Source organism: Polistes fuscatus, unplaced genomic scaffold (genome assembly GCF_010416935.1).
Source record: "Polistes fuscatus isolate 324 unplaced genomic scaffold, CU_Pfus_HIC Scaffold6, whole genome shotgun sequence".
Classification (NCBI taxonomy): Eukaryota; Metazoa; Arthropoda; class Insecta; order Hymenoptera; family Vespidae; genus Polistes; species Polistes fuscatus.
In genome coordinates, this window is record NW_025113140.1 from 13,341,506 (window position 1) to 13,353,168 (window position 11,663).

The following is an 11,663-nucleotide window of genomic DNA, read 5'->3' on the forward strand; positions in this document are numbered from 1 at the left end:
TTATACGCAAATTATTACGCAAAAAGGAAGTTCAAAGAAAGAACTCATTTAGTTAATTATTATACGATTCGATTCGAGTTCATTCAGTCGATCACGCAATATTAAAATCAAAAACTTAATCGTTCGGGCGAAAAATTCGTATACATTAAGTTAATTAAAAAAGAAAACAAACAGAAATACGAGGAATTGATGCGAATATGCAAGTATTAATACTAAGAATTCGTTGAATTTATGTAAATTGGCTGGCTTGTGATTATGGATTTATGGTTTGTGTGTGGTTTAAAACCCTTCTTTATACATGGGAAATGGTGTGGTATATGGATTGGGGTTTAAGAAAACGTTTAATTTTTGAAATCTAATAAAGGTAAACCGATGAGTGGTCTCTCTGCTTCTTTCTGTCTTATTGGAATTAGAACGTGAAAAATATTTCCACAATATAATACGTACCAATAAAACTACCTTCTTTATCTCTTTCGGTCTCAAAGATTTTGCTAACGATAGTAATACGTTTGGAAAATAATTTTAAGAGAAGCTGAAGGAAAAGCGCCCGTGAATTGTCGAGAGACCGAACTTTCTTCTTCTCTTCCTCTTTTTTTTCCCCTATTTCTTCTTATTCTTCTTCTTCTTCTTCTTCTTCTTCCTCTCTCTTCTTTTTTTTCATCGTGGTATGCTTCTTGTATTAGCAAATTAAAGTGCAAGCAATACAGTAAGGTTAATATCGCGAAGCATTTTGTACAGCTCAAACAAGAGAACGAGAGAGAAAGAGAGAGAATATTTCTCCTTTCAGAGTATTTCCTTTACCATAGGATAAAAAATATATACAGTTAACTCTATCTATACGAAAAAAAGAAACAAAAAAACAAAATGATAATAATCATAATAATAAATCAATGAAAAATATAAAAAAATAATCAATGAAATATTGGAGTTGTTTCGTTCTAGCATGCCATGTATTATAATAAATGTATCGTTACACACACACGCGCGCGCATTGACAAATTGAAATGAATGGTTTACGTTTGACAAATAAACAGCTGCAAAAATAAAATAAAAGTAATAATCCTGTTTTCCAGTTTAAGTCAATGCTCGGAATGAGCTATCATATTGGAAATCTTGGCATCTTTTAGAAGAAGCATGAAAAAATATTCAATTGAAAATACTAATTGTCAAAATAGCGAATTGTCAAAAATCTAATTGTCGAATTGTCCAAAGTATATAAAGCTGTTATTAAAATTAAGGGTGGTGTTTTACTGACGAAAGTGCAATTTAAAGAAAAATAGATAACAAAATAATATGAAATATGAAGCACATTATTCTTAAGTTTATTTTTGGACAAATAAATCTACCTTGGTTACTCTAAAGGCATTCATTTTTTCATATAAATAACCTATTTTTCTGTGAATTTACGTATTAAATCTAAAATTTTAGCGGGTATTGTATATTCGTATGTATAAGTATATGTGTATAATGAACGTGAATGTGCAACATAAATTTATATACATAGTATGTACATGTTTATACGTATATATAGATGAAACATCGTCTGCGGCGGTCCAGCAGCCGAGCTTTTCCGAAATGCAACAAGTCCGAAGCTCTCTCTCTCTCGACAGAGAAATAGAGAGAGGGAGAGAGAGAGGAATCGAAGAAGGAAACCAATTGCCCGGAAGGTGATTCCCCAAAGCAATTCTCCTTCCTCAACCAAGTATTTCATCTTCTTTTGATTTATGATGTCTAACTCGTATGGCCAATCCAAGCATCGCATATTATTTTTCTTTTGTCTTCTCATAAAGATAATGCTCTCTTTCAGTCCTTTTTGTTTATTTTAGATTTAACACATCTCTTCACAGTTAACACACGAGTTGGTGTTATAATCAAATAGGAAAAAAAAAAAGAAAACGAAAGGAAATAAGTTTTCATGAACTCAAATTTTTAGATGATAAAATGGACAGAGAAAAAGTAAGGAAAATGAAAAAGAGAAATATAAAATGAATAAGAGTGAAAGAGAAAGGGGGGAAAAGAAAAAGTAAAGGAGAAAAAGTAGAGGAGGGAAAGTGAAAGAGAAAAACAAATAAAGAATGAGATGAAAGAAAAGATATAATGAGCGAAAGAGAGGGAGAATGAAAAAAAGAGCAGCAAAATATAAAAATAAAGTAGAAAATGAAAGAGAGATAGAGAGAGAATGAACAGTGCCGAATCCGCGTGTTCTCCCAGGCTCAGTAGGTTCGTCGATCGATGCTCCGGGCATGCTGCTATATATAACCACTCCTGCTCTTACCCTCCTACGTCTACCCCATACTTTCCGAACCCCTTTAAACCTGCTCCGCAGGATCCCTGTGAACACCTGCCAACCTCGTCTCCTATCTCTTTCATTTTCTCTCTCTCTCTCTCTCTTTCTCTCTCTCTCTCTCCCTCTCCCTCTTTCTCTCTCTCTATCTCACCCTAATCAAATTCAAATTCGGCGATCAGAAAAGATCAGGTTTTACAGATGTACACTCGCAAAATGCGTCGAAACGTTTGATTACTTCACCGGGAAATTTACTTTATGTTGCATCATTAACGTTAATCGCATTTTATTTGTCCGATAGTAATTTATATACTTTTATATTTTATTAATTTGTATATATATTTATATTTGATTATTTGTATTCCGTATATCTATTAATAATAATGTAGAAAAATTCGTATGCTTACGTGATATGTATATAAAACTTAGTTGGAAATAAATTTCATTTATATTCGATCGATCTCCACTCCCATCTTCTTCCGAATAAATATATATCAATAATAATAATAATAATAATAATAATAATAATAATAATAATAATAATAATAATAATAATAATAATAATAATAATAATAATAATAATAATAGATAATGTTTATATATATAGGAGTTATGTAATTACATAAAACTCATCGATAACTGTACTCGTATAATATTCGCGTAAGGGGTTATCTAATATTAAAACTTTTGATTCCAATTCTACGGATATAAGTTAATTTAGTTTGAAAACAGTATTTTGTTCCTATTGGATGTAACATTTTTATTTTTAACAGGATATGTCTGAAAAATAAATGTTTGGACTCTTCGTTATTACAGAGAATAACTACTTTATAACTAAAAAATTAATGGATCCAAAAGTTCTAACGATTCTTTTCATTTATTCATCATCATACCCGTGAATTTATTTCATGTACGAGCTTTAACCTAATCTTCGGAATATCTATACCTAACCGAATAAGACTTTACTTCACAGTTGTAAACGTTCTAATTGTTGTTCTTGCTGTTATAGTGGATTCGAGCCGATGCACTACTATTATTCGTTCATCGGATAGATCATTTCAATGCGAACGCGCATACCGATTCAGTTCATTGCTATGTATACACAATCTGTTGCGTATGTATATATAGCACTATACTACTATTTGATTTAGGACCATTACGCTCATGCGCTGCTTCGCTTCTAAAGCGCTTTCAATGAGTTCATTGTGATATATACTATTGAAAACAAGTCGAATTCTGATTGGTATACAACTGTGATACATGTTATTCAAGGGTTCTAAGAGATTTAACTACAATAACTTCCTACGCACGATTATGGTTTCTTTAAAAAGGGTGTTTATCGAAGAGAGAGAAAGAGAGAGAGAGAGAGAGAGAGAGAAAGAAAGAGAGAGTTACATATCGAATCGTAACTGAAATACTATTCTAATACTCTATTATTACTAGTGCTAACGCAAATAAAAAAAATGATGAGCAAAGGTTGTTATTCTGGTAGAATTTGGGAACCTCGTATCGGAAAGTTTAGAATTAGTTGAGCAAATCAAACGAAAGTTCTTATTTCTAAATACGAGAAGTCCAAAGCGAGAGCTTGACCAAGGAGTACCTAGTTTAACAACTACGGAAGTAGGAAGTACTTTAAATACATTGTATGTATATATATTTTTGTAATAAGCGTATAGACGTTCCTTCTCAGACTAATGACGTAACTTGCATTGTGTGTGTGTGTGTGTGTGTGTGTGTGTGTGTGTGTATGACATAAACTGTATTTCTCACTACATCGAATATTTTATTACAATGTCGCTGGCTGCAGCCTTATATGTGCTTCATGTGATATCTATTTATATATGTATATATATATACATACTTACATACTTACATACGTATCTAGATACGATTTGAATCTAACGGGTGCTCAAGCGTATGGCGATATTCGAAACTCTTATTAAATATGTTCGAGACTCTCCTACCATGGTTTTATTTAACGATATCGTTGATTTTATCGAGTTAATTAGAAAAGGGAAAAGAAAAAGAAAAAGATAGAGAGAGAGAGAGAGAGAGAGAGAATATTACGTCGAGATTTAATGATCTAATTAATGCCAATCTAATATAATATTTAGAATTCTTATAACTTGTTAAAAGAAATAAAATATTGGAAGAAGAAGAAAACGTAAAATAAGAATCAATGTTTCATTAACTTTTTTTTTACCACCCTGTGAGAATACCGTTAGCATCCAACACAACATTCGCGTTAATCTACCGGTTGATCCAATCAAACGCCCAACATGCAGCTATAAACTCTACGTGGTCTACTATTTCCTACGAGAGAAAAAAGAAAGAAAAAGAAAGAAAGAGAAAGAGACAGCTTGAAGAATTTCGCGATTTAAAAAAGTAATGAAAATAAAAAGGAAAAAAAAATATACCTGCCGATATCGTATTTTCCGTTCATCATCGACGTAATAACGAAGAAAAAATACGAAGCAACAGGCTTATCGACGTTATTATAGATCTTCAACGATAATGATAAAGTTTGACGTAATAACCAATAAGTATTAGCTCTGCTCCATTCACTTTTCTCTCTCTCTCTCTCTCTCTCTCTCTCTTTCTCTTCCTCTTTTTTTTGTTTTCATATCTTTTTTACTTTTTTTTATTTCTTTATTTCTATGATCAAGCTATCATTAAGCCATTCCACTTTGCAAGTTTTCTCGTTTGCATGTTTCTTCCCTTACTCTAGATTTACATTCCGGTTAGTTGTTTCAAATAGAAAATAATTTCGAAGAATCTAGAAATCTTACATATTTCATATCTCAATCAATATTTCATATTTCATATTTCAATCTTACATATTTCGAAGGATAAATATAGAAGTTGGTTGTAACTTTTCTTCGCTTTATTCGATCAATTTAAACATCAAGTACAACATCGTACTTATTATATTTACTCGATTTATCATCCGATATCTTAGTTTAAACAAAATAGATTAGTTTGTAAATTTAAATTTGTATTGATAAAACACAACTGAGAAACTGAAACAATAGAAATACAGTGTGCGTGTTTGTTGAGTATTTTTAAACACTCAAGATAGGACGAATCAAGATCTTAATCGTTTCGAGAAAAGCTCAAAATCAAACACTGCAGTTTCAGCTTTCGTGTTCGCTCATTACTGAAAATAAAAAAGAAAAACAAAACAAAAAAAATGAAACAATAAACAAACAAAAACAGAAAAAGAGAAAACGATCTTACGGTCTTATCTAATAATGGACACGAAATTTAGTTTTCTTCCTGACAATCCACTCTAATGGTTTACGTGAAAAATTCATTATACTCAAGGGACTCCAAGTTTTGCGAAATAAGATGAAAAAACGAAAGTATTTCTTCTACCTGTCTATCTCTTTCTCTCGGTTTCATTCATACTACCTACTTTTTCTCTTATCTTTCTTTTTTATCACCGTAAATTCAAGAAAAATAACAAAAATAATATTAATAATTAAGATGCACTCGAACACTCGGATCGATTGAACAATCGATTCCTTATGTTTTATTTCAACTCAAATTCGTAGGAATAGAAAAATAAAATAAAATAAAAGTAAAATAAGAAAATAACAAAAATTAAAAAAAAATATTACAAAGAACAATCATATTGATGTGATGTTTTGTCGATCGAAATTACTACGCTATATATATAATATAAACTATTCTACGAAAAGCTGATATCAAAGTTGCGATCGACGTTTTCCCAGGTTGTGACCTCCTACAATATCGTACGATCGATTCTAATGGAACATCTAGTTTTGAAAATCCACAAGCTATACTAGAAAAGAAGATGTAACATTCGTACCATCGTCTATTCGAAACTCATATATACGGGAGAAAATGTTCGAACTTTCGTATCGATTTTACAATAGAAAAGCTCTAGAGTGCTTCTTGAACAAGAAAATTAATTAAAAAATACGATATCGCGCGAAGGAATCTTTTTCCAATGAATTCAATATAGAATTGTTCATTTGTAGTCTTAAAAACACTAATACTGCGAATACTTACAACGTGATTACGTTGAATATCATTAGTCTAACTTATATTACATCGCGTGGAAATACCCTTAACAACTAAGTTTTCTCAAGTATCAGTTACCAAGAGAATTTTCACAGTATCCTCTTCTTATTTATTTCTTTTCTTTACTATCTATTTAATATACTTTTTAATTCTTGTGTCTAGCACTTACTTATTATATTCACACTCCTATATATGAATAAGAAAAACAATCATTTTTGTATTATTTTTATAATTCTATGACAACTCGTTCTACCGGATGCAGCACTTCTCTTTAAATTAAAAGGAAAAAAAAGATGAGAACAGAAAAAATTTTCGTGGTTCACGAGGAAAATGGTGTTGCAAACAAACGAAAAAATGGACCTATACGGAAGGTAATCAACGAAAAAAGAAATAATTTCAAAAAAAAAAAAGAAAAAGCCGTAAAAATGTAGATTTATGAGATTTAAAAGATAACCAAAATAACACAAAACGTGATAAATCGAGGAAAATAAGATATACCTTCCACCGTTCTTCGATTCTCGAGCTTACAGACGCTTCAAGAATGTAAAGCGGAGAAATCCATCCGTCAGCTATCAGTCATCGTACTGATTGACGTACTTCAACGATGATTACTGGAACGATTTTGATGTTCGCTATGTTCCCTGGTTACCACAACCGATTCACCCTTGTCACAAGACGATGATTCGCTAGCGGCGTCACGTCGCGGCATTTTGTACTAGACAATTCATCGAAACTTGCCGTTCGTTAAATGTACTACATATATGCGTCGTGTGCGTGGGTGTGTAACTCCTCTGATTTCTGTAAACGCAACTTCGAGATAGAAGGAAGATCAAAGGCTAAAGTTAAAAAAAAAGAGGGGGAGTGAACATAAGCCGTCGACGAAAGGTGCGAAACGCGTGCGTTGAGATGACGTTTCGTTCTATTTGAATTATTAAAAGACACTCGCGATCGTGGTAGACAAAATAAAGAAAGGGAGGAGGGAAAAAAAGAGAAGAACCAAAGGATGCTAGGAGACTACGCGATTAGACATAACGCGCTTCCAGGCGCTCCACAGTCGCTACACTAACTGGCGCTTCCTCACTTGAATTTCGGGACGCCTCGGCACGACCCGGCCTATCCGAGAGAGTTGCACCGACGCGTAACGACGCTCCTGCGTCGCTCCCCTATACTCTCCTCTTCGTCTTCTCATCATCTTCTCTTTATTATAGAGAATATACGAGTGCCTCCTAACTCGTAATTTGCCATAAAATTTCATTACATAAATAACAAAACCACAAATGTAATGTAAAAATTGTAAAAAATTGATCTTCTTATTAAACGTAACTCTGTTGTATTATATATTTTTATTCAAAAGTTTGACTTGTAAAAAGAAAATCAAATTAAATCTAATTTATCGCTGATGATAATGTCCGTATCTTGTTTTGAAAATGATCGATATTTCGGTCGGTAAATAAAGATTAAATAAGTCGATAACGAAGAAAAAACAGACGAAATCATTTTTGAAATAGATTTTAAATATTATTATATGTATCAGCGTATAATTATTGTGAATTAATAATAAAATCACGTAAGCAGTCATTAGTGAAACAGCGCTTTCTTTGTTTGCAATAATCTTTCATTATAATACCTGATATAATAAACACCTCAGTTTAATGCCGTGTTTTCTAAGCTTACCTGCTAATGGGAGTACCTAACAAATGTTCTAATAGATTGTCAAGAATAGTTATTCAAATTGAAAAATATGTTGTAAAAGAAAAGCGCGTAGAATTTACACGCGACTGAAGTAAAACTTCTTAAGATTCGTATGCTTGGTAATTGTATTGAAAACTAAAATTATTAAAAGTATCTGTACGTGTATCACGCACACACACGTGTGTACTCTTTGTGTGCACATTAAATATTTGTTTCATATATACATACATTTCATTTTTTAACAAGTATTCAATAAATCTATGTGTTTCTGATTGATTATTCAAAATTTGATTATTTCAAAGAAACGATGTGTCAGAAGAACAAAAGGAAGTGAATAATAATTCAACATGTAAATAAATTTAAATTGAATTTAGCACAGTTATTCGCTCGGCAGTACTTGTGTTACAAAATTTACAATTAGATTTCGATAGATCTCGAGAGTTATGTTGTGTATACCGGTGGACGATCAAGTGGTAGATAATAAGTAAAAGGTACAGATGACACACACGGTAACATAAGTAAGTATAGTGATTACAATGACTACAGGTAAGTGTAATATAACTGTGCGTTTATTAAAATTGGTAGTTCTTTACAAACTTAGATTCCGAGAATGAATGCCCCAACTTCTATGCGATGGTAGTAATTAATATTTCAATGATTTTGTTTATTTCAGATTTTCATACCGATGGATGATAAGAAGTCAATGGTCGCTGGATGCTCGAGCAATACCGACTCAGATCTTACCGCGAGAAGACTGCTGTGTTTAGCATTAAAAAATTGGCATAGAACCTCAATAGCTGAAAAAAATGAATAAGTGCATTTCATTGCTAGCTATTTGCTAATTTAAAATCCATAATTGCTATCTTTATTAATTAATTATTTAATTGGTTATCAATAATTGTTTATACTAAAACGGTTTTTCTCATTTCTAAGCAAAGCAATGAAGTTTTCTATTGTTTTTTGTTTTCAATCAATTGCTTACTTTTTGTTTGTCCGGCACCTCAACTTTATTTTTTTAAATATTTTTTATTTATCATTAATTAGTTAAAAATAATTATTACATTTTGAATAATTATAAAGTGGCGACGTCATGAGTGGGAGATATGTTTTATGCATGCGCAACCACATATTCAAGGTGCAAGCGCATTTTGAAAAAAATAAAAATAAAGTTGGTAGACCTACAGGGGATATATTTAAAAGTGATATCTAAAGTAACAACCTATAGGGTAGTGAAAAGAAATAGGTTAATCGTTCATAATGTATAAACAATAGGTAAATATTTTGTAAATTATAATTTTTATTCGTTAATTAGAACGTTTATTGCATGCCTTAAACGTGATAAGCGAAAGCTATGTTTTACTAGGGCCTAAAAATCAAATTTTATATCAGTGTAAAATATAATAACCCTATCTATTAGATATATTGATAAACTGATAATGATAATTATAAACTAAACAAAGATTGAAAAACTTGTTTTCAATATCTTAAATAAGGTAAGTAATGAAATTAACTTTTCGCCTGATTAATTCATTTAAATAGTTTTAATTTATGTTTACTTGCAATCCTTTATGAATGGAAGCAGTTAAATCAATTATTACTACTTATATGTCGTTAACATTTTCACATTTTAAGAGCCATGTTTTTTGATGATTTATTTTTTCATGGTACTCTGAACAGTCTTTGGAATTACACAGCAAAGAATTTTATGGAGGGGTACTAAAGACTCTTAAGAACCACTTGCTGTTTTCAGTCAATCAATCACGTAGAAGAATGATATGAGCCGTTTATTTTAAAAGTGGCCTAAGTCCATTTACACTTAAATTAAGATATTTATCATTGATTTTTAATATCAGGATATTTGATTTTATCAAATGATAGAGGTTTTGGTGTGGTAGAAATGGCATTAAAAAAAAATAATTTACTGTTTGTCCCCCGAGATTATTACAATATTATCAAAAAGTGTCGGAAAGATAATAACTTTTTTGTACATGAAATGAGACAAGAAGATTTTGTATCAACAAAATTATTAGAAAACACAATTTTTAAAAGGGTAAAGAATTATAACGGAGAACCAATAAACTGGTTAAAAATATGTTGGATGGGTTTTGTCAAAAATGAATCGTATAAAATTTTCTATAAGACATCAATGAATGAGAACGAAAATTTTAAAGTCTTGAATTTATTACCACGTTGGGGTAGACCAAGAAAGTTCGAAAATATTGTATTGACACCATTGTATAAAAATATAAGACAAATTACAACCGCAAAATTCGAGGACATAATTAACTTATTACGATATATACCACTAGAACATCATGATTTCTTTAAATCCCTTTCACATACACAAAATGTAGATGAGTAGAACATTGTTTTGTAATTTATGTTTGTAAAAAATATTTTGAATCGCATAATTTATGTTTTTAAAGTGTTATAAAGGTATGTAAAATAAAATGAGTATTGTTTTTTCTCAATTTGAAGCATCTTAAATTATGTTGAATGGACTTCAGTTCCTTCAAATTTTATAACAAATCTAGTTGTTAATTTTGAAAGTGGCCTAACTCTTTTATTGGTAAGAAAACGCATATTATTCATTTAATAATTGCCATTATTTTAATAGGAATTGTAAATTTAACATCTTTAGATACACTTAAGCAGCATAACTCATTGATATTCTGTAACGGAGTAAATATTAGTTTAGGATAGGCTATAGGATAATCTAATCTTAGTTTGTTTTACGATAGAATAGAAAACTTATGGAACTGTAGAATTCGTAAGAAAGGGTCCTCTTAAGAAAGGAATATAATATTTATTTCCGATCAAATAACATCTGGCGATCTATACTGTGGAGATTCCGAGAACGCTTTGTACGCACTCCCACTCTAAGGTGTTACGTAGATTTGGAAGAAAGACGGTTGATGACCAATAATGGATCGGGAAAGGGACTAGGACCGCCTTGCGTACCCTTTCCCCCTCCGACGGCGATGGGACCGATGCATAAGAAAGAGAGTTAGTCTTATGATTGCGCTTCGAAAAGTATTATGATTGCACTGGAGTTATGTATTATGATTAAGTATTAAGAAGCCTTATGGTATTATGTCGAGATATTAAGTGGTCGTATTATGTTGAAGTGTTATGTGTTCTTATTGAGTGATTATTAGTTCTTATGTCTTATGTGTTACGTCTTTTATGCTTTATGTTTTCTTACGTTTATGATTTTGTTATTTTGAAGCCTTATGTTTAAGTGATTGTATGTATGATTAAATATATGTGTACTCTTAACTATTAATCCTGATAAACTGTTATCTAAATAGTAACGCCCTTTAATCCTTGCATCCAGAAGAAGATCTATCATCATCATCATCAATCAATCTTTATCATTTTTTTTTCCCTTTACAATTCTGTACGTATATTTTTAATTGCATTGAAACGTAAACCCTTAAATATCTCAATTTAAATATAAATAGACTTAGGCCACTTTCAAAATAAACGGCTCATATAATTCGTAATCTAAAATATCTTTAAGTATTATTTATTTATTTTCGAATGTAATAATATGCTTTTGACTTACCAATTTATTAAATCATACACGTTAAATTTTAGTTTTTTTTATTATCTAGATATATCTTTTACAACGTGTCAT

At 31.0% G+C, this 11,663-nt stretch overlaps 1 protein-coding gene across 30 annotated transcripts in view; it reads right to left on the reverse strand.

The window, feature by feature from the left end:
- LOC122522938 (voltage-dependent calcium channel type A subunit alpha-1) overlaps positions 1–7,098 on the reverse strand; it is a 132,211-nt gene extending 125,113 nt beyond the window's left edge. For 8 of the 30 annotated variants that reach the window (XM_043644369.1, XM_043644366.1, XM_043644355.1 and 5 more), the window contains exon 1: positions 6,830–7,096. The gene's annotated coding sequence lies outside the window, so the exon portion shown is untranslated. Of the gene's footprint in view, positions 1–6,829 lie in introns of all 30 variants that reach the window. The other 22 variants (XM_043644367.1, XM_043644385.1, XM_043644364.1 and 19 more) reach the window with 8 other exon arrangements.
- Positions 7,099–11,663: the final 4,565 nt, after the last annotated feature.